The sequence below is a fragment of the Desmodus rotundus genome, chromosome 2 (assembly GCF_022682495.2).
Source record: "Desmodus rotundus isolate HL8 chromosome 2, HLdesRot8A.1, whole genome shotgun sequence".
Classification (NCBI taxonomy): domain Eukaryota; kingdom Metazoa; phylum Chordata; class Mammalia; order Chiroptera; family Phyllostomidae; genus Desmodus; species Desmodus rotundus.
Genome location: NC_071388.1, coordinates 146,530,183 through 146,556,750, shown reverse-complemented (window position 1 = coordinate 146,556,750; position 26,568 = coordinate 146,530,183). Strand labels below are relative to the sequence as shown.

Here is a 26,568-nt window from a genome sequence, read left to right as displayed (position 1 = left end):
TAGTAAGGCTTGAGAGAGATGGCTGCTCCAGTTCTTAGTTCTGCAGCTTCTTTACCCCAGTCCTGGAGCCCTAATGTGCAATTCGAGGTTCACAGGAAAACTTGCACATGTTAGACTATTAAGATAATGAGAAGACAATGTGTATTTTCCACAGACTGAGGGAAAATACTTGCAAAGACATATCTGATAAAAGACCATTGTCAAAAATATACTTGCCAAAACTTGAAAGCAACCAAGGTGTCCTTCAGTAGGTGAAGAGAGAAATTGTGGAGCCTCCAAACAATGGAATATTATTCAGCACTAAAAATAAATGAGCTACCAAGCCATGAAAAGGCACGAAACAACCTTAAATGCATATTAGTAAGTAAAAGAAACCAATCTGAAAAGTCTACATAGTGTATGATTCCAACTTCATGGCACCCTGGAAAAGGCAAAACCATGGAGACTATGCAGAGAGCAGTGGGTGCCAAGGGTTAGGACGAGGGAGGGGTGAGTAGGTGGAATATGATTTTTCAGTGCAGTGAAACTAGTCTGTATGATAGGACAAAGGTCGATACATGTCATAATACATTTGTCAAAACCCAAAGAATATACAACAGTAAAAGTGAGCCCTAACGTAAACCATGGACTTGGGTGGTAATGACATGTCAACGTAGGCTCATTGATTACAAAACACCCACTGGTGTGACAGGTTGATGGTGGGGGAGGTTGTGCACGTGTAGGAGCAAGAAGTGTACGAAAACTCGGTCCTTTGTTCCAGCGGTCTGTGAACCTAAAACTGCTCTAAAAAATAAAGTCTATTAGAAATTAATTTATATTATGAATATTATAAAAAGTCAAATGTAGCCAAAATAGAGAACTGCTTTCTAAATGGATAACAGATTAACTTCATTTTCGTGTGGGACTGAGTGATGTTTTGTTATATGACTGCATCCCTTGGACAGGGATTTCCTGGCAAATGATAAGTGCTGTTCAGTCTTCTATCTCTTGTCTGCATCTTATACTCGTAGATACCGATCCTGAGATGACTAGGCAGCAGCCTCTTCCCGGAAGCCTTCTCCTTGATACTGGAGCTCCCGCAGGCTGCACAGAACTCTGCACCACATTTGCTGTTGTGAGTGATGTAACTCTGCAGTGACTCATTGCTGCCTGAAAACCAGCAGTCCCCTGAAGTTGTGATTCTGTTTTCTTAGAACACTCTTTTCTGTGTTCACAACTTCGGTTCGTCTTCAAACCAGGTCTAAGAAACAGAGAGAGACATAATTGAAGCTAGCAAGTTAAGACATGGTAGAGTTCTGCGAAATTTAGCTACTTGAGTAAAACTGACATTTGTCTATTATGTTATTCTTTCACATTTAGCCACAAATACCCATTCTGGGCCTTGGGCTCTCAGACTACCTACATATCAGAATAAGAGGTTTTGCACAACTAAGAAAGAGTGAATATTTGGTAACTTTCTACCCAAGTGTTAAGAACATGTATCTCTGGGTGATGGTGTGGAAAAAAAGGGCCACATGTGAAACCTGACAGGCTGAAGGGAGGCCTGAGTGGCAGCCTCTCACACTCAGAGACGGAAAGTAACCACATAGGATGGTCTGAAATTAAAACTTTCTGACTAAAAGCAGTTCATGGCAGGTAGTCCTGTCCTAGGCCTGCATTTTTCCCTAACAAAGGTCAGTCTTTACCTTAACTGAGCCTTCTGTTACCCTTTTGTGTCTACACAAAGGTAACGTACCTCTTTGGAATGTCCAATTTTTTTTTTCAGGATCCCTCAAAGCACAGGCGCTGCACCAGGGGGAGCCAAAAATCCCTTCATTGTTATTGTTATGTTAATTGTTGACTATTAACTATCTTATATTCACCTATGTAAAAGAAGTATGTGTCTATCATTTTACCTTTTATCAAGTCCCTAAGGTTTTCTCACTCTGCTTCCTTCTGCCTCCCTAATATATCACCCGTGGGTTTCATGGAACTCACTTACATCCCCTCTTTTGATTGTAATGTATAAAAAAGGAGGTGCTAAACTGCCATTTTTCAGATCATTATCTCAGCTCTTGAGGTTTTGCTTCCCAGTGGTAATTGTCGTCAGTTTGGCTCAAATAAACTCACAAAAATTCTCTACAGGTTCGAATGTTTCTTATGTTGACAGTGGATTATAGGTAATCTTAAATTATCTTTATGCATTTTCTGCAAAATGTTCTTATAATTGACATGTACTTTTTATCACCAGAAAAAAAATCTATTTTCATTTGAAAATGAAGATTACCTGAAAGAAAAACAGTAACATATTTATGAAAATCTTGAAAGATTAGGTTATAAGAACTTACCTTACTGACATAGAATAATGACAACAAAAATAATAATTAGTTAACACTTCTGTGGTAGTTTCTACATGCCGAGCACTCTTCTAAGCTCTTTATTTAATTAACCGATTTACTCTTCATAACAATCTTATAGTGGAAGTAATATTGGTATGCCCATTTCACAGATAGGGAAACTGAGTCACAGAGAGGCCATAACTATCCCATTGTCAGAAAGCTCTAAGCAGTAGATTTGAAGTCTGAAAACACGTGCTCTGGTTCCAGAATAGAAATTTTAATCCTTCTACTGGGTTGCAAAGAACCACAATAGTAAGAACAACAGAGTACTAGCTGAAAATCAGAGCTATTGTAATAAAAAATAAATAAGCTGGCAATAGAAACTAGATTATAGAAAAGTTTAATAAGATAAATGAGGCACTATAAATCAGTGAGACAGAGGGTGGTAATTTTATAATGTTATTTGGGGAAATTTATTATTCAGATCAAAAAAAATTCAGGTTAGTGGATTCCCCCCACCATGAAAATTATTACCCATTTTACTCCAAGTAGGTTAAAGAGTTAAATATAAATAGTTAAACCAAAATAACTTGCAAGAAATATAGATGAATATTTATCTGAACCCTGGATGGAAAAGGAATTTCTAAACTTAAAAGCAATTAAGGAAATCACAGAGAAAAAGATTGATGGATAAAAGAAAAAAATTCTGTATGTCACAAACAAAATGAAAAGATAACAACTAACACATTTAAGAAATTGTGAAAAAATAAAATATTTTTTCAAAGATAAAAAATGTGATTAAAAAAATAAATGTATCTAAAAAATCACAAAAAAGGAAAAAGAAATGGTTAACAAAGTATGAAAATATCCTCTTTTATAATATGAGAAAGACAAATTTTCAAAAATTCAAATCAAAACAAAAATAAGGTAACATATTACACAGAGCACATATTAACAAACATTTTTAACTGGTTATAATAAAGATTGTCAGGAGTTCTGCAAGATCGATGATTTCTTGTACAACCTTTCTGCAAATAATTTAGCAATATCCATCAAGAGCCTTAAAAGCAGCCATTTTTTTCAAACCAAAAATATTTTTTATATAAGGATGGATTCTAAGAAAATGTGGACAAAGATCTATGTTCAGTATTCATTACACCATTATTTCTAATAATGACATGTTAGAAACAACTTAATATTTAATAAAATTGGATTAGTTGGCAATAACTAGAAAAAATGGTACAGCTAGCTATAGGATGGACTATTACATCACAATTAAAATCATATTGTGAGTAGTTCTCAGTGAGGAAATAAAATGGTTATTAGATATCAGTTTACCTGGTACAGTAGAGGATACATAGTAACTTAAGCAAAATTGTCTCATCTAGTTAAAATTTTAATAACAAAGAAGGACCAGAAGGGTCGTGGCAAATGTTCACAATGGCTATTGGTGGTGGAGGGGTCTCTGTATTTTATAAAATGCCTAAAACAATCAGATAATAATTGGGAGAAATGTGTATCAAATAAAAAAATAAAAGAAAGAATACAAGGGGCAAAACAGAAACTAAAAAGTCAGATCATTGAAAATGGTGAGGAGCACATGGATATAATCTCATATCTGAAATAAGGGCAAAGCCAGGTGGAGCTTAAAGCAAATAAAAATATTAGAACAATTAATGCTCTTGAATGGCATCTTCAAATCATTAGAGTCAATAGAAGAATTAAAAGGACAGACCTTTGCGTCTTGCTATATTTGGGAAGAGATACCCCTGGGAAATGCTGATAAAAGCCAGTGTTTTTCTGAAAGAAACCAGTTCCATGCGCAAACTCACCTTTTCACAGATGTCACCTAGATGTTCAGTGTCACCTGTAAAGTGTCTGGTTAAGTAAGATGTTTTCAAAGGAATGAGTCTTGGAAATGAGTCTCTAGCATTTTCTCCTTATTTCGTTTAAGTCCGTGAACTTTCCAATAAGTGCCATAGTATCAGTTTTGGGGAGTAGCGGAAGCAGCAGCAAAAGTAAATGTAATTTATTCATTAGCTGTTGCTTGTATTTTTTTTATAGTCTAAACATACAGAAGTTATCTATTCTTCCTACCTTCATTTGAATTGGACTTCCTAAAATGTCTTAGAGGAGTTTGAAGCTCAAATCATTTTCTTTAAATGCTTTTTACCCCTGGGAATTGGATGCATTTATCTCTTGCCTGTAGGCTCTGCTCCATGGCCAGGAGAATCCATTTCCCCATGTTTTCAGTTCTCATGTGAACCTCTTGTTTATAGTTAAACCATTCCAGAGTTGGGCCCTTACATGACTGATCTCAGCATACTGGATCCCCGGTCCACACCATCCAGTTTACGCTTTCGCTCCTTTCCCATTACTCTAGGCTGTCTTCCTGACCTCCCTGGAACTAGCCTGCCTACCACCACCTAATCCCAAATTCCAGCAGTGAGTGACCTCTTAGGGAAGCATGGTAGAAAACACCACTTTCCTTCCTTTTTGGGAGGTATCAATGTACTTTGGTTGAAATATGAACATAATGTTTTATGTCTAATAAACTTGAACAGAAACAAAGTAAGTAAAGCTGTATTTTCCATTGAGTCATCACTGAACTGTTTTAGGTAGAGAGGAGCATGTTCTTTCCCCCTCAGTCTCAGTAAGATTCCATGGGGCTCTCCATCTGCCCAGGAGATGCGATTCTGGTTGTTGGAGCCACAAAGCGTGGTGTCACTGAGTCCCGGGGCATTAATCACCATGGCATATGCATTGTGTTGCCGCTTTGCTCTGCTGAGCCAAGAAGATGATGCATATGAATTCACACTCCTCCACTCTCACCTTTCGTCTCCCATCTCCACTTTTTCCCTGAAGGCAGTTTTGGCTGCCACCACATACTATACCCCAAATGCCAAATTTTCAAATGCAAATGTTGTTGTTCCTATTTACAGGAACATCTTGTCACTTAGGCCAGTTCATCTTTCAGTGGGTACATACCTACTGGTAGTACGGCTATGAGTTTGCTGCTTTATATATATAAAAGTCACAACCAGAATTTAAAATTGGAAGGTCCACAGGTAGGCTCAATGCCTCTGGAGTCACTGAGTGTCTTTAGAAGGAGCTGTATCCACGTGGGATTTTACTCATTGTCACATGAGCCCTTCTGTTCCCTCTTGGAATCCCTGTTGCTATGAACCTTTACTGCAAACCTTGCTACCATGGCTTCTATCTCTCGCACTCACTCATTCATTTAGCAAATGGAGAGACAGCACCAACCATGCCAGGCGCTCTGTTAGGTGCTAGAGATGTAAGTGAAAAAGAGGAAAGAGATGCTGCCCTGAGGGAGCTTTCATTCTATCGGAAACCACAGAAAAGAGAGAGCCTTACAACATGGTTCTACCAGTACTATCCGTGCTTCTCCTGCTGTGGCTACTACTACTAGTATCACTGCTACTTCTGCTGCTACCATTACCACCACCACCACCACCACTACTTATGCTACTACCACTACTATTTGTTGTTGTTCTACTACTAGTACTCCTACCACTGCTGTAACAACTACTGGTACTTCTACAGCTGCAGCTACTGTTACTGCCACCACTTTTGGTGCTAGAACTTCTGCTACCACCACTTCCCCTCTTCCTCCTCCTCGTACCACTACTTCTAATGCTTATTTTTGGGGAGGCCATATTCTAGGCACTGTCCTAGCCATTTTTTCATATCTTTAAAACAACTCTGAGCAAACAAACATGTTATCTACATTTTACGGGTGAGTTTCCTGAGGTTCGTAGAATTTAAGAAACTTTGGGTCATTGAATATTATTCTTGGGGCATGGAATGCATCAAAAATTAATATATGAAATCTGGCAATTTGTGACAGAATGGATGGACCTGGAGAGTATTATGCTAAGTAGAATAAGTGAGTGAGAGAAAGACAAATATCACATGATTTCACTTATATATAGAGTCTAAAGAACAATATAAACAAACAAACGAAACAGAAACAAACTCAGAGATGTTGCCAGAGGGGATGGGCACTGGGGGCCTGGGTGAGAAAGGTGAAGAGATTAAGAAGGACAGATTTGTAGTTACAAAATAGTCACGAGGATGTAAAGCGCAGCACAGGGAATACGGTCAGTAATATTGTAATAACTATATGGTGCCAGTTGGGTACCAGAAATATTGGGGGACACACTTTGTAAGCGATATGATTGTCTAACCACTACGCATGCACCCAAAACCAAAACAAAATTCCATCCTTAGGCTCCACCTTTATGACTCAATTACCTCCCAAAGGCCTCATAGCTAAGTACCATCGCATTATGTATTAAGGTATCAATATACATATTTTAGGGTCTTCCTGACGGCAAGTGAGTCCCAGGTAGAAGAAGCCAGTCTGTGAGACTCCACGGTCAGCAGTCAGTGAGGAGCGCTGCCTGCTCCACCCTGGGGCAGCAGTGTCACCAGGAATTAGTTTTCTGATTTGTTTTTGCTTTGTTTTGCCTTTGTTTGTACTGTCTGCGGAGCATGGGTTGTTATGGGCTTAGAGCCATTAATTGGCCAAAAAATAAAAAAGAAAGAAAATGATCTGAAATACTGTAGTTGAAACTACCCCTTTTGGGGAGAGACAGAGAGGTGCTTGGATTATCAGATTGGCATTATTCATACCCACGGTTCCTGTGTAACCTGCAAATATACTGATGCTTTGGCATACTCAAAAGTTTTCGTATTTTTTAAAAAACTCATCTCTTTATGAAAAAATTTAAACTTATAAGAGTACATAAAATACTAAAGAATACAAAAAACAAATTGAAATTTTTACTCTCCGTGCTAGGTAAGGGGCTGTGCGTGAGTGTGCATGCCTTTGCACATATTTGGGGCGCTTTGGCAGATGGGTAAGGAAGTGTGGACTAACGGTACACTTAGAGTCAGTTACAGCAAATGTCCCATCAGCTCAAGATCACTGAAGAGGCACTTGTAGTGGTGGAGAGAGGTATGGCCTGGGCGGCTGAGAACATAAGGTGTATTTAGCCAGGAGCCATGGGGTTGCGCGGTTCTATTTCTTGTTTTGAAATAAGGTAATGTCAACTTCAGTGGACTTTATCTTTTTCCTTCAGCTTTATTGAGATATGATTGACAAATAAAGTGGTAAGACATTTAAAGTGTATAGTATGATGATTTGATATATGTGTATTCTGTGAAAGGATCCCCCTCGCTGAGTTAACACAACCATCACCTCACGTATTTACCTCTCTTTTTGTTGTCAGTGAGGACATTTAAATTCTACTCTACTGGCGAATTTCAGTTGTACGATACAGTGTTATCGGCTATAGTCACATGTTACACATTAGGTCCTCAGACCTTATTCATCTTATACTGGGCAGCCTTCTTGTTGAAGCAACCCTTTTGCTAAAGGCTTGTGATAAACGGCTACTACAAGATATCAGAGAGAATCATTGGCTCATTGTTATCTGAACATGACCTTCCACTTTCTTTTACCGAATGTTTCTCTAGGCAGAGACAATGGGAAAATAAAAGGGAACATGGACTGGAAGAAGGCTGGGGCTGATTACTGCATGATATAAATCCTGTGTACATTTTTTTCCCTGGTGGCTTGAACCAGCTTTGAATCAGCTTTCAGAACTCCCAGCTAAGAGTTGTCACAAAATTTTTGTACATAATTTTTTCCCCTTCAAAAACTTCTTACAGAGCTAGTTAGGAATGCTTCATGTCCCTATACAATCCCATCCAATGTATCAGGGAGACTTTTGAGAATGCAATTTGTACAGACCACACTTTATATTCATTACAGTTCACACGCACATTTGTTTATATTCACTACATAGTGACGGAATCAGCGAGTTTTGTTATTTAGTCAATCTCTTGGTTTATTCACTCTCACCCAGTTTGTGCCCAAAGAGATTTAAAGTGGCTAAATTTTAGTGAAATTGAGCAAATTAGCTCTTGACCACATTTAGCATGATTTCTCTTGTGCTTGGAAGGCTTTTGTATTTTTTTGTTGTCTAATTCATTGTGAGCAGAGAGTGTTCTCTTAGATTTGAGAGGCTGATAACATCTCTAAGTTAAAGAAAGGAAATGGAGCTAGAAAATTTTTCCTGAAATGCCAGAACTTTCAATGAGGTGAAACTCCTGGTTTGTAAGAAAGAAAAAAAAAATCAAGTATGGACACCTTTAAGGAGCTGAAATGATATTTCATGTGTCTCTAAGATACCTGAGTGAATTAAACCAAACAGGAAAAAACAGAAGTCCCTGAGTCAGAGAGGAACTGCTCATTACTCATTTGACTTTGCAAGCAGAACGATGACGCCATTCCACTGAAATGCACACAACTTAAGCTAACTTATTGTCAGTTCTGAAAATGTTGTGGCTATGCTCTCGAATCATGAATCCCATGCGCAGCCTCACCTTATCCATTTCTTTTAGACCACGCCAACCCTTCATACCTCTAGAGCTAGATCATGTTTTTACCACCTTTTAGATCATGGGGTACTTTGGGGAAGACAGCCCCACCTCATCTTTCGAATGATGTACCCCATGCTGTATAATTTGAATAAGAAAACTATATATGAGGACAATGGAAAGATCAGTCTTCCTTTGACATAACTGAGCAATGCCTCCCATGGCTGGCAGTCATCTGTAATGTGCAGACCACTGTCACACCCAATGAAAGTCACGAAGGGGAAGCAGAATGAGGAAGTGGGCAAGAAGTTTTTAATTTAGTGGTCTTGTAACATTTTGGAAAATGTAAGTCAGTGTGGTATTTGCAGAAGTTTTCACAATGTTGTCAAAGATGTCGTTTACCGTCTCTTGCAACTTCACCTGACAATGCTGGTTCCTTTTAGTCCTTTAATCTAGGGAGAACAGAGAATGTTTCTCATCCTAAAGCAACAGTCCACTTCTGCCACATGGGTCCCTGGTCCACATGCCATGCCAGTGCTCAGCAGTTTGGGGTTTCTTAGATATTTTAATTAACATTTATTGTGTGCTTAGGATTTGTCAAGTACGTCTATAGCACTTTAACTTTCACAGAAACCTTGTGAGGTTGGTGCTGTGTTTATAGAGATGGGAAAGCAGGCACAGAGGGAGAAAACACAGCTATCGCCCATCGTTTGGTTCATACTGTCCTCAGGGCGCCCCTGAAGTACCACCCTCATGGGGGGCCTGCAGTGCTTTTTTTAAAAACTCTTTCTCTCTTAATTTATAATTATTTTTAGAAAATTAAACTGATTTTGAAATTACAGAAGTACATGGATAATGTAAGGATTAAAACATACCAAGAAAGAGACTGAAAGAAGTCTTCTTCCCTTAAACTCAAGGATTACTCCACAGAGGTGTAACTAGTGTCAATTTTTAATGTATTTAGAAATTGTCTATGTACGAACCAGAATATATAAATATATTACATACTTATTTTAGTTTGTGGATCTCTTAAGGCACTTGTGTTGTACCTTGACGTATTATAGTCATTTGTGAGCGTGCTTACTTCCCTGAATTGACTGTAAGCTCTCTGAGGTCTTGCTCTCTATACTGTTCTGGTTGTCTGTTATTAAGTAACAAATGACCCCAAGACTTAGTGGCTTAAACTAATGAGGACATTTATTTTGCTCAAAGGTCTGCAATTTGGGCAGGGCTCAGTGGGAACATCTCATCTTTGTTCCACTCTGCATCCGTTGGTGTTTCAGAGGCTGGGGCCGGCATAGTCTGAAGGCTCAATCACTCATGGGTGAGGTGTGTGATGCTGCTCTCAGCTAGGACCTTGAGTGGTTCGGTGGCTAGAACACCTGTGCATGGTCTTTCCATGTAGCTGCTTGGCTTCCTCAGAGCATGGTGGCCGAGTTCCTAGCATCCCAGTGAAACTGGGCACAGGCTCTACTGCATTTTAGAACTTACCCTTGGATGTCACGTAGTTTTATTTCTGCAGTGGTCGCAGACTTACTGAGACTCAGGTGGAGAAGGTATATCCAGACTCTTGAAAATCACATTGTTAAGAAGAGTGTGTGGGTGGGGCTATATTGATGAGGCCATCTTTGGAAAATACTATTTGCTGCAAGTGTTTTATTATCTTAGGCTCATCCCTCTACGTCTAGACCAGGATTTCCAACGTTTTTCATCCCATGGCACACATACTAACTACTCAAACTCTATATAATATATATTAAAAATATTTTTCTTCCTGACCTGACAAAAATAGGTAAAATATTGATTCATTCACACTGGATGACTATTGTTATGTTGGCTGTTGTCATTTTTTTTTTACTTGACAATCTAAAGGAAAAGAGGTCCGTGCCCCTGACTAGTCAGGTATCGCATGTTTTAAAAATCCTTGCAGCGCACCAGTTGAAAATTCGCTGGTCTAGACCTTTATCTCGTAGCTTAGTATGCAGTAAATGCTCAATGAATGTCCAGGAAATTAAATTGTTGAATCAGGATTAGGTGGAGGAAGCTATCAGCTAAGTTGGGCTAACAAGGGAGGGAAGGTAGTGGCTCATGCTTGGGATGATGCTGCCTGTTAACTCGAAAACAAGATCCAGGGTGTAAAATCTCACTGGGAACAACTGCTAGGGGTGACTAAAAGTAGTATTTCTAAAATAATTCCCCTGGGGTAGCTAGCAGATGCCTTGAGCTTTCTTCTTTGTCCAGGAGGTTTCTGAGAAGTGCCATTTCGATTGTTAAGGGGAAATGGGCTGGTGCAATGCTGAGTTTCAGGTTAGCAGGTGCGTGGAGCTGCATCTTCTAAGAACCACCGTCAGTGTCCTTCCCTTTCTGGTGAAGCTCACCTGAGTTGCTCCAATGCCTTCACTGCATGTTTGGCAGTACTTAAATTATTATGAAGGTGAAACTCTGGGTAGAAATGATGAGGGTGGCGTGTGAAAGCTGAACCTTGTTTGCGCTTGGATTTTGTGGGAATGAATTTTATAAGTGCCTATAAGAGCAGGGCCTGAAAAACTGGTAGTTTTGATGTTGGTTCTCTGGTATTATTGAGACTAGGGCTGTAGCACCAGCTGAGGTTGTATTGAAGAACACAAAGCAAAGCAAAGTAAGCCGTGCCTAAGAGAAAGGTGGAGACAGGATTAAAGGCCCCATTCACAAAATTCATTTCGGAACCCATTCCTGTTATATCTTGTCTTTTTTGTGTGTGTCTCTGTGTTCTCCCTTATATTGATCTTCATACTTTCTCACTTGGTCTCCTCAGTCAGTTCTCAACCTCCTCGGCTCACTAGGAATTGATTAAAACACGTGCGCTCATGTGGCACTGCATCACTTCAACCTGATACACCTGACTCAGACCAGCCAGCCTGGGAACAGTCTCCACCACACCCCTACCGTCATCCCCTGCAGCATGGACGCAGACATCAGCAGTGCACATACTTCCTTCACAGCGGTTTTTACTGGGGTATTCAAGGTCCCAGGGCTCTGCTTCCCCCCCCCCATTTTTCCCTCAATAGAGTTAGAGCAAACAATCATTAAGGTTCAGTGGTTTACTGGGCTTAGAACCAGAGATACAATTTTAAAACAGCTTGTGCACTCGTAGTTAAGTGTATTTAGAAAACTTCTATCGAAGAAACAAGGTCAATATTTTTGGCTAAATATGTTTGGCTACTCATAGGAGCTTTCTGTCACATTGTCTATACTGAATTCTCCATCCCAGTGGGCATTCATAGTGTTGCTTGACTCCATTTTCCCCTTCATTTAGTTTATTACTTTTTAACATTTAAACTGTTTTAAATCATTACTTTTGAATAGGACATTAAAGGCCAAACTTTAGCTGCGTACTCATCACTGTCCACGTGCTTCCCCTTCTGATAAGATTCACTGGTAAAGTATGACATCACAGTAACCGTCGGGGGTTGTCTGATATAGGAAGAGGAAGCAGCTGAAACATGAATTTCATGACAGCCTTTGGTGCTGAGGTCAGATTCTTTTACTGGACATTGGTCTGAAGAGATTGTCAGACAATTACCTAGTGGAGTTCAAGGAGTACATTCAGTGTGACTTTCCCAATGTTGTTTTTGGAAAGCTACAGAATCTTGAGATTTCTTGACCTGCCACAGCAAGTGACTTCTGTAGTGTGTGATAAGATTTTCCAATGGGATTTAATTTTTGGACCTCAGAGTTAGAGCACTTTGCTGGAGCTTGACTTCAGCCGTGGCAATGAAATGGCTTTTTGCCATCACTGCCTGTGACATCTTCACCCTTTCTGTTGCCCAGGATGGTTCATCATCATCAACTCCTTCTCCCAGTTTTCCTTACACCTAGTGGTCACAAGGTCCAATTGCTGATCCGTCTCCAGTGCTTCTGGCTTTTGCTCTTTCCCTCCCTCATTCCCCACTGACCTTGCTTTATTTTAAGCCTTTATTGTTTAAGATTACGGTGTTAGTTGAACTGGGTTTTAGCTCTCTCCCGTACAGTTATCTTATAATCTACTGCCCAGTCAACTTTCCTAAAATTTTCATTTAATTAACTTATGTCTCTGCTAAAATAATTAGTGACTACCCTTTGATTACTTTTTAAATTTAAGTTTATTTTTATTAAACTTATTGGGGTGACATTGGTTAATAAAATTATATAGGCTTTAAGTATACACCTATATGATACATCATCTGTGTATTGCATTGTGGGTGCCCCACCCAAAGTCAAGTCTCCTTCTATCAGCATGTATTCAACCCTTTGAACCAGCCCCAGTAAGGTGCTTGGTAGCTACCTATTACTAAGCAGCCTACACTCCTGAAATACCAGGATTTTATCAATCTCTGATCAGTTTTCTCCGTGTTTTCTCCTGTTGGTGGCTCTCCTTATACTTTCATTCACATGTGAAATGTTAATTCTTCTGCGGCTGCCATATCTGTTGAAATCATACTGATTCTGTAAATTTGTCTTCTTCCTTCAAAGGCAACTCTTGCCCCAATCTCAATAAGAAATCAATCTCTGTGTTCTATCTTCTTGAAGTGTTTTGTGTCATTTCTGTCTTGTACTCTGAGGAAGTGGGCATGTTGATCTTTGACTAGACTTGGACAGACATGAGGTTTTAATAACTTCAGCATCTCTTTCCCTTAGCCTAGAGCCAGGTATGTAGTAGGCCTTTGGTAAAAGTTGTTTCAAATTTGATTTTTCAGATTCTCTCTGGGAAGAAGTTAAATTTAATTTAGCCCATGAACTCGAGTTTTTCTGTATATAAAGTTTATAAAGCTAGTGTGGTGAAAATGTCTAATTACTCTGATATGTTTTCTAAGTAAAAAAATTCAAATGTGATTTATTAAAGGATATTTAAGAGATAAAATTGTCGAAGGACATTAGGACTATTTCCTTAAAAATTGGAGGTACAGCGATTACTCTTGTGTATTAGACCTTATCAACTCTAACAACTCATGTAGACATAAATGCTACATATGTAGTAACGCCAATGGTTGTTTACCCAATGTGTTGACATGAGAAATTTTTTTAATCAAATAGTTGATGGGCTTTGTTGCCTTTATTTTTTCTTGTGATTTTCAAGGGCAATAAAATAAACAGTCAAAACATGTTTATGACTCATTTTCAATGAATGAGAGCAATAATATTTTCCCCTACTTTTAACTTGAAATTTAAAATGATAAATCTACACAAAATTGGAAAAGTTTTTCTTCTTCTTCTTTTCCTTTTTTAAATTGTTGTTCAAGTACAGTTGTCTCCATTTTCCCCCACCTCTCCCCTCACTCTGCTTTGCCCATGTGTCCTTTATACATACTCCTTGACAACCCTTCCCCATTTTCCCTGTTATCCCCTCCCTGGTTAGTGTCAGCTTGTTTTTTATTTCAATGTCTCTGCTTATATTTTGCTTGTTTGCTTGTTTTGTTGATTAGGTTTAACACGAGAAATTTTTAAGTATTTGTTTATATACCTTATGCCTCTATTTTCCTCATCTTTTTATTTTTTTCCCTTTTTTTTATTGTTATTCAATTACAGTTGTGTGCCTTTTCTCCCCATCCCTCCACCCCACCTCAGCCAAACCCCCCTCCTTCCACCACCTCCACCCTCCCCCTTGATTTGGTCCATGTGTCCTTTATAGTAGTTCCTGTAATCCCCTCTTCCCACTGTCCCCACCCCACTTCCCCCTGGCTATTGTTAGATTGTTTTTAACTTCAATGTCTCTGGTTATATTTTGTTTGCTTTTTTCTTCTATTGCTTATGTTCCAGTTAAAGGTGAGATCATATGGTATTTGTTCCTCACCGCCTGGCTTATTTCACTTAACATAATGCTCTCCAGTTCCATCCATGCTGTTGCAAAGGGTATAAGCTCCTTCTTTCTCTCTGCTGCGTAGAATTCCATTGTGTAAATATACCATAGTTTTTGGATCCACTCGTTTGCTGATGGGCACTTAGGTTGCTTCCGGTACTTGGCTATTGTAAATTGTGCTGCTATGAACATTGGGGTGCACAGGTTCTTTTGGATTGGTGTTTCAGGGTTCTTAGGGTATAATCCCAGCAGCGGAATTGCTGGGTCAAAGGGCAGTTCCATTTTTAGTTTTGTGTTCCTCATCTTTTTCTAGAGGTAAGGTCTATTGCGTGGTTTGTTTGTGAGAAATGAGACCATCAATTTGTGTTTCCATCTGTATCTATGTTGACAAGGTCCAGCTAATGTGTAGGCTAGTCTAAGAATTAGGGTCATAGAAAATTGCATGTCGAAGTCATAAAACTGCTGTATTTAAAAAAATCTTCTTGTGATTTGTTGTTTCAAAGTGTTCTTCTCTTGTATTAAAAGTTGTAGCATTCACAACTGATTCTCTTTGCAACTGTAACAATGTTTAGTTATCCTGTTTTCAGTTTTGAATAGTGTGTCATTTTTCCATCGCTACCTTCAGGCAATATACACATTTTTTGATACTGTTATTCATAATGGACCTGCTTTTCAGTCCCCAAGGCACTTAACTATGTCTTTTGGGTACAGATCTTCCTTTGAAGCCAGTGGGAGCTTTGTTCACAGATGAAATATGTGGCAGGAAGGGGACCGTTTCCCACCTTTGTCTCTCTGTCTGACTCTTTCATCATGTGTAACAATGTTTTCCACTCCTCTATAGATAAGAATCTTTTTTGTGAATTTTCTATATTTAACACCAACTCTAAAATGCTGTTAAGCAACATCAGCCATTTTCACCACATCCACCCAGATTAAAACTGAGTCAAAGACAATTAGGTTACTCTGGCAGGAACTGTGACCCCACCAACGGATAATGTTTTATAGTATCTTCCAATCCCTGTAGATATAAACTGTGTTCTCTTCTGCAAATTCAGAGAGAGGGATTAAGGCAATTTCATTGCATCTCCTTTTTATTTAAGAAAATATGATTTATTTATTTATTTTCCACATTATTGATTCTTTGTGTGACTTGTTAGGGCTAGAGGGGTGCTTGATGATACTAAGTTCTCATACGCCCAGTACTTATCCATAGTCACTGCATTTCATCCAACCCTCTTCCCCTGTGGCCTTGCCTAACTTTGTAAAACTTCAGAAAAAGACACTCCACAAATTCCCTTGACAATACATGCTAATGTTGAACAGCCTTTCCTTTCTGGATATCACCGCCTCAAGTAGGCACCTGAAGAATCATAATCAGGTTGTTCTTGCCTGGACATCTGATGATGTCAGTCATGTCCTTTCTTCATAAAAAGACTCCTATCAGGCCAGTCCTCAGGCTCTAGCCAAACCCTGTCATTCAAGCCTTGGCTTCCTCCTGTTTGCTTCTCTGAATCTTCTTCAGTTGCTCACAACCTATGAATAAGTAAAATTGGGGCTTTCTGAACTCCGAAGCTATTTTTCATATTTAAATTGTTTCTACATGAAATAAACTCGGTGGGGGAAGTTTGTTTTGTACCAACCAGTTCAGCTCTAGTTCTTCGAGTTAAGAAACCCAAGGACCGGGAAGAGAGACTCCTGTGACAACTTTAATAAAGGACAGTCTCAGTCCTTCAGTTTGAGTGTTTTCACATGAATGGGGTTGAACACTCGAGGACAGACAATATGTCTTTTCTAAATATTCCGTTATGAATTATTGGTAAGCTGATCTCGAGGACCATTCGCCCGCCCTTTGTCCAGAATCATTTTGTTTTGGAATCAGTTTTTTCCTCTAATTTATTTAGAATAATTTCCTGTGAGTTCTTGGGAAAAGCAAATACCCTGATTCTACCCAAGTACCTTGTCTGTAAAATGAAGCAGAAGAATGGGATTGTGTCCAGGATGTTCTTAACTGTAATCATATTTTTAAAATTTTGTGATTCTAAATAAACCTTGTTGTGGATAATTTGAAGGGGCAGTTGGAAGAAAGACATGAATTATAAAGTTAATAAAAATTGGTCCAATAAATTTAATTAAAAAATTAGATTCATCTTTCTCCTTCTGAAAGTCTTCACATAACTTAAGGAAGAACCTCCAACCTTCTCCTCCTGCTGCTTTCCTTCTCCTTTATCCCCTTATTTTCTTCCACATTCCTCTTACCCCCTCTTTCTGTCCAGTTTATTCTTCAAGAGGAAAAAAGGCACACATTTTTACAAAATTTTTACAAAATTTTTTAAGATGTTCATGTGATGGTTTCTCCAAATTCCAATTGTAAGGTAGACTAATGTTGAATGACAACAAAAAACCTGTGGCAATATACATATGTGGTTTTTAAACTGTACTATTTGTTTATTAAGTTAACTTTGCATTTCCCTAGTTTTCCACCAGAGACAGCAAGGGCTCAAGAGAAAAAATTAGAGTGTGAGATTCTTTTCATATCCACACCAATTTTCCTTCTCATGAAAAAAGGCATGCTGATCCAGTGTACACCTTAATACAATGGGTTTGTATTGCTTTAATATATTTTATTTTATAAAATAATAATATTAAAAATATTTCATTAAAAAATAAAATATATTACTTATATTTTATTTTAATATATTATATTTTATTTTCCAATGAAATTCCAGTAACTGTGATTTTTTAAAAAGATTTTATTTATTATTTTTAGAGAGGGGGGAGAGAAGGAGAAGGATAGGGAGAGAAACATTGATCACTTGCCTCTTTTGTGTGCCTTGACCAGGGGTTGAACCCACAACCCAGGCATATGCCCTGACTGGGAATCAAACAGGCCACAGTTCACTTTGAAGCACAATGTTCGATTAGCCAAGCCACACCGGTCAAAGCCAGTTACCTAGACTGACTCTATATCGTATCTCCTTTCCTACCCCACCCCAAATAACCAAGCACAAAAGAAATCTGATATTATCTTATATTTAGAACAGACAAAAAAAATCAGTATTTGTTTTATTTTGGACTTTTTCCAGATATTTAAAGAATAAAAGGTGTTTTTTTTTTTTTTTGCTTTTCTATAATTATGTTTTAGCATTGAAGATTTTTTCTCATCAGAGTATATTTCTAGCAATTTGGTAAAATGTTGTAAATCAGTTAGAGTCTTTAAAAAATTTGTTCTGCCAGGACTGTGAATTACATTCCTACATATTCATTTTGAAATGATGGACGGCTGACAAGCAGTAGGCAGCAGGACTGAGTACGAAACGATTCTTGTGTCAGGCTTCAGAAATCTTAGCAATCTGATCTGTAGCAATGAAAAGGAGAAGGAAAAGAGCAAAAGCAGAAATATGTATGAGAATTTGGTCTTAAGTCAGAAAATAGCAGCAAAGAATTATTTTTACTAAGGAAGAAGAGAAAAATTGTAAGTTTGGAGAACTGGAACTTTTGATGCCATTATGAACAAATGAACGGATTATTTTAAGTTTTTTTTGAAAAGCTGCGTCTTATTTTATGCCATGTCAAAATCTTAAAGATTAGTTGAGAGACCATAAAAATGATTGAAAGTTTAGAGGGCTGAATTTTTGAGGAAAGATGAAAAAAGGGTAAAGTAGTTTCTAATGATGACTTCTCAGTGAAAGGCAGTGTGTCTCAGTAGGAAGATCACTGGTCTGGAATAGAAGGCCGGTGACACGTTTTACAGCTGCTCCCAATGACCATGTGTCTCCAGGAAAGTCGATTCCCCTCTTTGTGTGAAATCATCCATATCAGTAAAATGTGGGCATTATATTGGTTAATTATAAAGGTCCTCAGCTCAAACTTTATTATGGCTTTTTATTGACCAGCGATATAGAATGAGAAGAAATGTGCAGAGTATGGAGTTCATCTTGATAAGAAAAAAATAAAATATTTTTAAAGCTAAGGATAAAACATTCAGAATTTGGGGAAATTTTATTTAATCTATGATGTTGACATTTGGGTTCAATTCTTATCTTCTTTTCCTTCTCTTTTCAAAGCCCATTGTATCTTGGCTATTCTTAACAGTGTTCAAATATCAGCAGTAAAAAAGAAAAACAAGAGTGTAAATAGAAATATCAGTGCCAAGTACAATTTCTTCTAGGGAGTCCACTGGTTTCCTCTCAGCCTGCCCTACTTTTTTTTTAAAACCAGGTTGGCATGCCAATTTTGTGTGTTTATTTGTAAACCTTGTTAAAAAACAATTATAAAACTAAATAAAATTAGCCATGGTGGGCAGCTCTGTTGCTTAGAGCATCATCTTGATATGCCAAGTTTGAGAGTTAGATCTCCAGTCAGGGCTCATACAAAAATTAACCAATGAATGAATACATAAGTGGAACAACCAATCTATGCCTCTCTCTCTCTCCCTCCCTCCTCTGCCTTATTCCCTCTTTCTCTTCCTCTCCCTCTAAAAGTCAATCAAAAAAAATTTTTTTAAAGTAAATAAATTAACAGCCTAGCAGTACTTAAAAGGCAAATAACACAGAATTTCATTTCTCTCTGCACCAAATCATTCAAGAGCCATGGAATCAAGTAAATAATTAACTACGACTCACTTGGAGATTGACAGAGAGGACCTCAGGGTTTGCTGAGCAAGAACTACAAGGATGCGGTCCAAAGGTCCCCTGCAGTCCACAGGACTCCTGCCCACAGGAAAGTTACATTTCAAAAGTGGACAAAAAGGGAAATTTTCACAAAGCCAAGGTGGTTCACTGGAAAGTGACAGAAGCCATTTTACCTCCTAGTGTGTCCCTAAACACTCCCAGCATTCCATACAAATTTGCTGCTTTTCCTGCCCAGTTCACTGATTTAGGTTTTGGTTTTCCAGTTGCTTGAACTATATGCCAAAAGCTAAACTGCTAAGCAAAGGATAGCAGACAGCAAGCAAGGGACACGGTGGAGAGTGACCCGTCAATAATGCTACACACTTGTAAACCATTTTATAGTAAAGAGAATTTTTACTTTTTGAAAAATTCAGAGGCATGGATATTTTAAAATCATCAATTTCTAGTCGTTGGAATACAAATCAAAGTGAACACCATTGCTCATGTTATCTCTGCATTTTAGAAAGAGTATTTTAAAAAGCATTTGTTTTTAAAGATCTACCCTAAAAGCCAGCTAGTAAATTGACTCTCTAAGTTAGGGGGAGGTGGGAGTCAACAGCCTGGCCAAAAAGTTGCCTTGCAACCCCTGTTTCTGGGAGCGAAACCTTGGCTCTGTTTTCTTCAGTGAAGAGGGAAGGAAGCATTCTCTATTTGGCTATGTGTTGGTGTGTGATATGCACAGAATGTTTTGCCAGGTGTGTGAGTGAGACAAAATATGTGACAAACACCCTTGGCCCTTCTGCTAACTATTATTCAGGAAGATGAAATACAGCAGCATGAGAAAGGCTAGGGAATATTAACAATCTGTTTCCCAGGCCGTGAGGGTTGTCCTAACACCGATTCTGGAGTTGAATTCATCATATCATAGATAGGAACGACAGATGATGCAATTTTGCTTTTCCTTCATTCAGTATCTTAGCTTGCGGTCAGAAGTCAGTTATACATTTTCCTGTCTTTGTTCCTCACTTCACACGTGCTCTGGGAAGCAGTTGTTATGCTTTCCTTTCGTAGCTTAGTCATGATGAGTGGGCTTCTTTAAGTCCATAGTGAGAATTTTAATCGGTTCTGGCCAGTGATGACTGTCTCTCTCCAGATGCATCTCTTACACAGACTTCATCTTTATTCCTCTCTAGTGTTAGGGAGAACACGGGGTGGGACAGAGATTCTCCCTGTTACAGAGCATATCTGTTCAAGTTGTAACACTAGCAGGAAAGACATAAAATGCTTCCTGATCTCTTCCTGTAAAATGGCCTGTTTTCTCTTCTCTCTTTCCTGTAGAATGGTAATGATGTCTTTCTCTGACACCAGTGTTTTGGTGATTTCATACACTCTAGTGCTCTCCTCCTCATCCCCAAGAATACTTAGCATTTTATCATTTCCACTTTGCACTTGTTCTGCTTGGTCTGAACAAAAGCAGCCAGTCAGGGGCAATGGCTGTTTTACCTTCTTGTGCATCCCTAAAGATGCCCAGTGTCCCTCAGCCCCACTTTTGTGTGTCCCACCGAATGAACATGTGAAAGAACTTGAAATAAAATTCTTTTATTTTTTATTTTTTTATTTTTTTAAAGATTTTATTTATATTTTTTTAGAGAGGGGAAGGGAGGGAGAAAGCGAGAGAGAGAAACATCAATGTGTGGTTGTCTCTATGTGGCCCCCACTGAGGACCTGGCCCACAACCCAGGCACGTGCCCCGACTGGGAATCAAACCAGTGACCCCTTGGTTTGCAGCCGGTGCTCAATCCACTGAGCTATGCCAGCCAGGGCGAAATAAAATTCTTAATGTCAGTAATTTTTTTATCTCCTTTGACTCCCTCCGTGTCACTCAAAAACCTCCATGTGACATACAATCAACTGAAATATCTGCTCTGCAAATCATATTGATTTATTTGATATATTTTTTTTACTGAACCAAGATGTTGTTTAAGCTTATTAGAATCACAAATATATATTAAATGGGGTTACCGGCCTAACAAGAGATTGGCCATACAAAGAAATAACTAGGATGTATGGTAGTATGTCAAGGGCTGCAAGAGGGGGCAGATACTAAATTATATAGGACTTCAATGGTGGTAATAGGACATTCTGGCTGTTGTCAACAGGGAATGTTTCACAGAGGAGGTGGCATTTGAGCTCAGCTCTTAACAGTGGAGGGAATTTCATTAAATAAGAATTGGGAAGGGGTTTTAGGAAGAGAGAACAGCCTAAACAAAAATGCAGAGGTATGACAATGTTAGTTATATTCTTGGGAGGAAGCTAGTATGTCTTGGAGCCTCTAAATGATTATTTAGATTAAAGGTTAAGACTGGAAAGTTGTGTATGAATTAGATTGTAGGTGACTTTGAATGCAGGGAGTATGACATGATTGGATAGGAAGAGTTAGGTTAGGGTTTCTCTATATAGGGAGACCAGTTGCCTGCTATTGTTGTGTTGAGGGTCACACCTGGGGCTTGGAAGATGCAGGTGGTCAGGGAAAGAAGGAGATAGATGTTGGATGTTCTAGAAGCAGAAGTAACAAAACGTGAGGCCCAATCAAATAGTAAAAGAGAAGCCTGAGACAAAAGAGACAGGAAGCTGTGCTCTGCCTGACAGGACTGACTGGGCAGGTCTGGTTTAATGTGTGTACATCTTGGGGCCCTGGGGGGCTGTTTTGGGGGATGAAGGCCCTAACTGCATTTTTTCAATTCTGATGCATGTCTTTGCACTTTTTTATTTCTGAAATTAGGATGCATCTTACCACCTATGCATCCATTTAATGTGGAAGTTTTTATTGAAAAACAGTAGTTAGTAAATTAGTGGTGCATACTGCAATTGATGGCACCTTGTCATCAAATAACTGAAGTATAAAATGTATATTATTACTGTATTAGTTTTTCTTTTCAAACTACAAATTATTCTATGCTCATTGCAATTAAGCCAAATAATCCAGTAAGCATAAATTACATTTAAATATTAAAACCACAATAAATATCATTTATCCGATAGTTACATTGCCCAAAGTAAAGAATCAGAGGGAGAATAAATCATCTGCCAGAGCTTTGGGCAGATTATGAATGTATTCATCAAACGCTTACTGAGCAGCTTTTGTGAGAAAGTCACTCTTTTAAGTGCTAGAGGGATACAAAAATAAATGACAAAAGAATTCTGTCTTCGAGTGGGAGTGAGAGAGGTGAGCTCATAATTCACTAAGGAGGAAAAGACAGGTACACACAATTTTAACCAGACAAATTGTGATTCATCATGAGCGAGAACCCCGAGAGGTATTTTGGATGCTCTGGGGAGGTGATGCTCATATCTGCCTAGAGGTATCAGGCAAGGCTTCATTAATGATGTAGCATTTAAGTTGTGCTTGGGAGAAGGGGCAGCTGGAGGGAAAACTATGACCACTAATATTAACGATTACTGGCAGCATTTATTGAGCAATTACTCTGTGCTGAGTACAGTTATGTTTTACTTGGTAATATTGGTGATATGTAGTATAACTGGTCCCATTGCATAAATGAAGACAGTGAAGCACAGATTAATTTACTTGATCGGGGACCTAAGAGTACAAGCTGAACCAGTTTGTTTTACTCCCTTCACAAGCAGTATTTATATAAGGGGACACACACAGGAACATATATGCAGCTGTAAAAGGAGGCTGGACAGAGGTCCGGGAGGTGCTGCAAACCATGTGGAGGAGTCTGACATTTATTCTGCAGCTGAAATGATGGCATTCTCTGGATTTGCAGCACTGTGGCACCACCCTTTTGGTGTGCATAAAGTCATTGGACCATAATGGTGTTTAGAAATATGGTACCAGGGGAGTGTAATTTGTGTCAAATTATAGCATTCTACAGGGATCTTTGTAAACCCTTAGATTTTTATAATACTTTACATTAAAGATTTTTTCATTTTCTATGTCATTTATTTGATCCTCACAATGATGTGGGATTTCTCCCTGCATTGGGTATTTGAAGAAATGTACCCCAAATTGGCCCTGACTTCGCCAAAGCCCCAGGGCTGGTAGGTGGTAGAGCTAGGGAAGGAAACAACAGCTGGAGCCTAGGCCATTGCTCCTGTCTTTTACTCAATGCTCTGTTTCTTTCACTGGTTTTATCTCAACCCCTCTTTACAATCGGAGGTGTGAATGGATGTGCATGTGGTAGTTGAGAGGTTTGCTCAACATTGGAAATCAGTAGTTCTAAGTAGAATCTTTGCCTGACAAGAGCAAAGGATCCTTCTCTGACTGACACTGGCAGGACCACACGGTCAAGTGCTTGCCCAGGAAGGTAGTAGCTTCTGTACTTTTCCGTTGTTGAGGAGAGAGCAGTCCTAACTGGCTCCCTCTGGAAACTCAGTGCCCGGACTTATGGCAATTTTCCCCAGGCTTCTGTTTTGGGAACTAAGCCAGCTGTCAAACTCTCAAGTTAAGTCATTCATTTCACAACCTTTTGCTCCAGCACCTCCCCTGGCCTCAGTTTATTAGGAAAATACAATGTTTACAATGTTTGACTAAATAGAAAGTACCACTGATTCTGAATTCAGCATAATTCTTTGTCATATATTTGTACATGAAATTTCAATACTTGTTGTTTCAGACTTTTCACTGTGTTTTGAGTAAATATCTAGACCAAAGAGGTGTTGAATAAGCACCTGCTCCTTTGCAAAAAGTTTTTTATTGTATTTATTCCATTACCATTTAACCTCCTTATATCCCTTCCCCCCTGCAATCACCACACTGTTGTCCCATTAGTTCCATTAGTCCTTTTTTCCTTTTTGCTCAATCCCTTCACCCCCTAACCTACCCACCAATAGCTGTCATCCTGCTCTCTATGAATCTGTCTCTATTTTGCTTATTAGTTCAGTTTGTTCATTCCATTGCACATATGAGTGAAATCATATGGTATTTGTCTTTCTCTAACTGGATTATTTCATTTAGTGTTCTTCAGGTCCACCCATGCTATCACAAAGGGTAAATTTTTCTTCTTTTTTATGGCTGAGTAGTATTCCACTCTGTAAATGTCACATAGTTGTTTCATCCATTCATCTACTGATGGACACTTGGGCTGCTTCCATATCTTGGAGACTGTAAATAATGCTACAATAAACATAGGGGTGCTTATGTTCTTTCTAATTAGTGTTTTGTTTCTCTGGATATATTCCTAGAAGTGGGATTGCTGGGTTAAAAGGCAAATCCATTTTTAAGTTTTGAGGTACTTCCATACTGCTTTCCACAGTGGTTTCAATAGTTTGCATTCCCACCAACACCACGAAAGTGTTCCCTTTCCTCCATATCCTCACCAGTTTGTTGATTTATTGATGAGAGCCATTCTGACCAGTGTGAAGTGATATCTCATTGTGGTGAACCAAGTTGGAGGAATCACGCTACTTAACATCAAACTATATTATAAGGCCATAGTAATCAAAACAGCATGGTACTGGCATAAAAACAGACATGTAGATCAATGGAACAGAATAGAGAACCAAGAAAAAACCCCCACACTTTTATAATCAATTAATATTTGATAGAGGAAGCAAGCACATATCGTGGACTAAAGATAGTTCATTCAATAAACGGTGTTGGGAAAATTAGACAGATATGTGCAGAAAAATGAAACTAGACCACCTTTTTACACCACACACAGGAATAAATTCAAAATGGATCAAAGACTTAAATGTTAGACCTGAAACCACAAAAATCCTAGAAGAAAACATAGACAGCAAAATCTTGTACATTATTCATAGCAATTTTTTATCAGATATATCTCCCCAGGCAAGGGCAACAAAGAAAAAATTAACAAATGGGACTACATCAAACTAAAAAGTTTTTACGCATTAAAGGAGACCATCAACAAAATAAAAAGACAACCCATAATGGGTGGACATATTCACCAATACACTGGACAAACAGTTAATATCCAAAATTTATAATACACTAAAAAACTCAATACCAAAAAAACAAGCAGTCCAATTAAAAAATGGGCAAAGGACCTGAATAGACACTTCTTCAAAGAGGACATAGAAATGGCCAATAGACAATGAAAAGATGCTCAACATCACTAATCATCAGAGAAATGCAAATTAAAATAATCTGTTCTTGAGATTGACAGCACATTCCAATTTTATCAATACCTCTAAATATAAAGAAGAATGGATATTATGTGATTTTCCTAGGGATGCTGTGACAAATTACCACAAATTTAGTATCTTAAAAACCACAGAATTTTTTTCCTCTCATAGTTCTAGAATCTAGAAGTCTGAAATCTTGGTATTAGCAGGGCCATGCTCCCTCTGAGACTCTGGGTAGAATCCTTCCTTGCTTCGCCCTAGCTTCTTGGGGTGATCACTGATCCTTGGTGTTTTTTGGTTTCACCTGCAAAGCTTCCAACCCCAAATCTGCCTCTGTCATCACATTGTGTTATTCATGTGTTTCTATCTTCAACATGGCACTTTCCTCTTCTTATAAGGACGCCAGTCATAATATTGGATTAGGCCCACTACAAGACCTCACCTTGATTACATCTGCAAAGAGCCTATCTAAGTAAGGTCAGGTTCATAGGTACCAAGGTTTATGATTTCAGTGTATTTTTGGGGAGATATAATTCAAGCCTTAACAGATAGAAACCAATAATTGGCCCTATTCCTTTTATTATGGTTAACTATCTACAGATTGTATTACTTTATGTAGATTGGAAACTTTTTAGGGGTGTGAGGAACGTCAGTGTGACCTGGATATGGTGTGACATGAGGTCAAAGGAGCTACTAGAACATTCAAGACCTCAAACAACAGGCTAAGTAAGGAGTTTAGATTTTATTCAAAGGCCAGGGAGAAATCACCTAGATCTCAGGTGGGTGTTTTGTTGTTCTAAGTATTTACGCAGAATTCCAGTCCCAAACAAGTTTCTTGCTTTTTAAGAAGTAACGTTGTGAAGTCCTGAGACCTTTCCTAATTCTGTGGGGTGGCACTGCCCAGACACATTGAGCAACTTAAGTAAAAGCTGGCCTCTGAGGGTGACGCAGGGTGTTAGCTAAGGGAAGTGGAGGGAGCACTGACTGTCTCTTGTTTATCTTAAATTTTGATAAAAGACTTAAGTGTTGCACTGGGACTCGGTGTACGGGGTGGGGAGGGTAGAGGTAATAAATGACTAATGAGAAAGAATGAAGCTGTTGAGAACTGCTTTTTTAGAAACGGTGGATTTCAATAGGACAAATCAATGCCCTTGACTTCCATAAAATTTAGTGGCTCATAATTGGGTTACTCTCCTTTACTATACTATTTTGTGGAGACTTCAGCAGTCCTTTCAGAGGAGACATTTTACTTGGATGGGAGAAAATGATGAGGAAATATGAAAGAATTACCTAAAAGGGTGAAAAA

At 38.6% G+C, this 26,568-nt stretch overlaps 1 protein-coding gene across 5 annotated transcripts in view; it reads left to right on the top strand.

Annotated features, from left to right (window-relative positions):
- Positions 1–26,568, top strand: part of CYTIP (cytohesin 1 interacting protein) — a 64,764-nt gene that overhangs the window by 7,564 nt on the left and 30,632 nt on the right. For 2 of the 5 annotated variants that reach the window (XM_045187427.2, XM_045187429.2), the window contains exon 3: positions 1,011–1,114. The exons of the other annotated variants lie outside the window; for them this stretch is intronic. The gene's annotated coding sequence lies outside the window, so the exon portion shown is untranslated. The remainder of the gene's footprint in view (positions 1–1,010; positions 1,115–26,568) is intronic. 5 annotated transcript variants of the gene reach the window in all.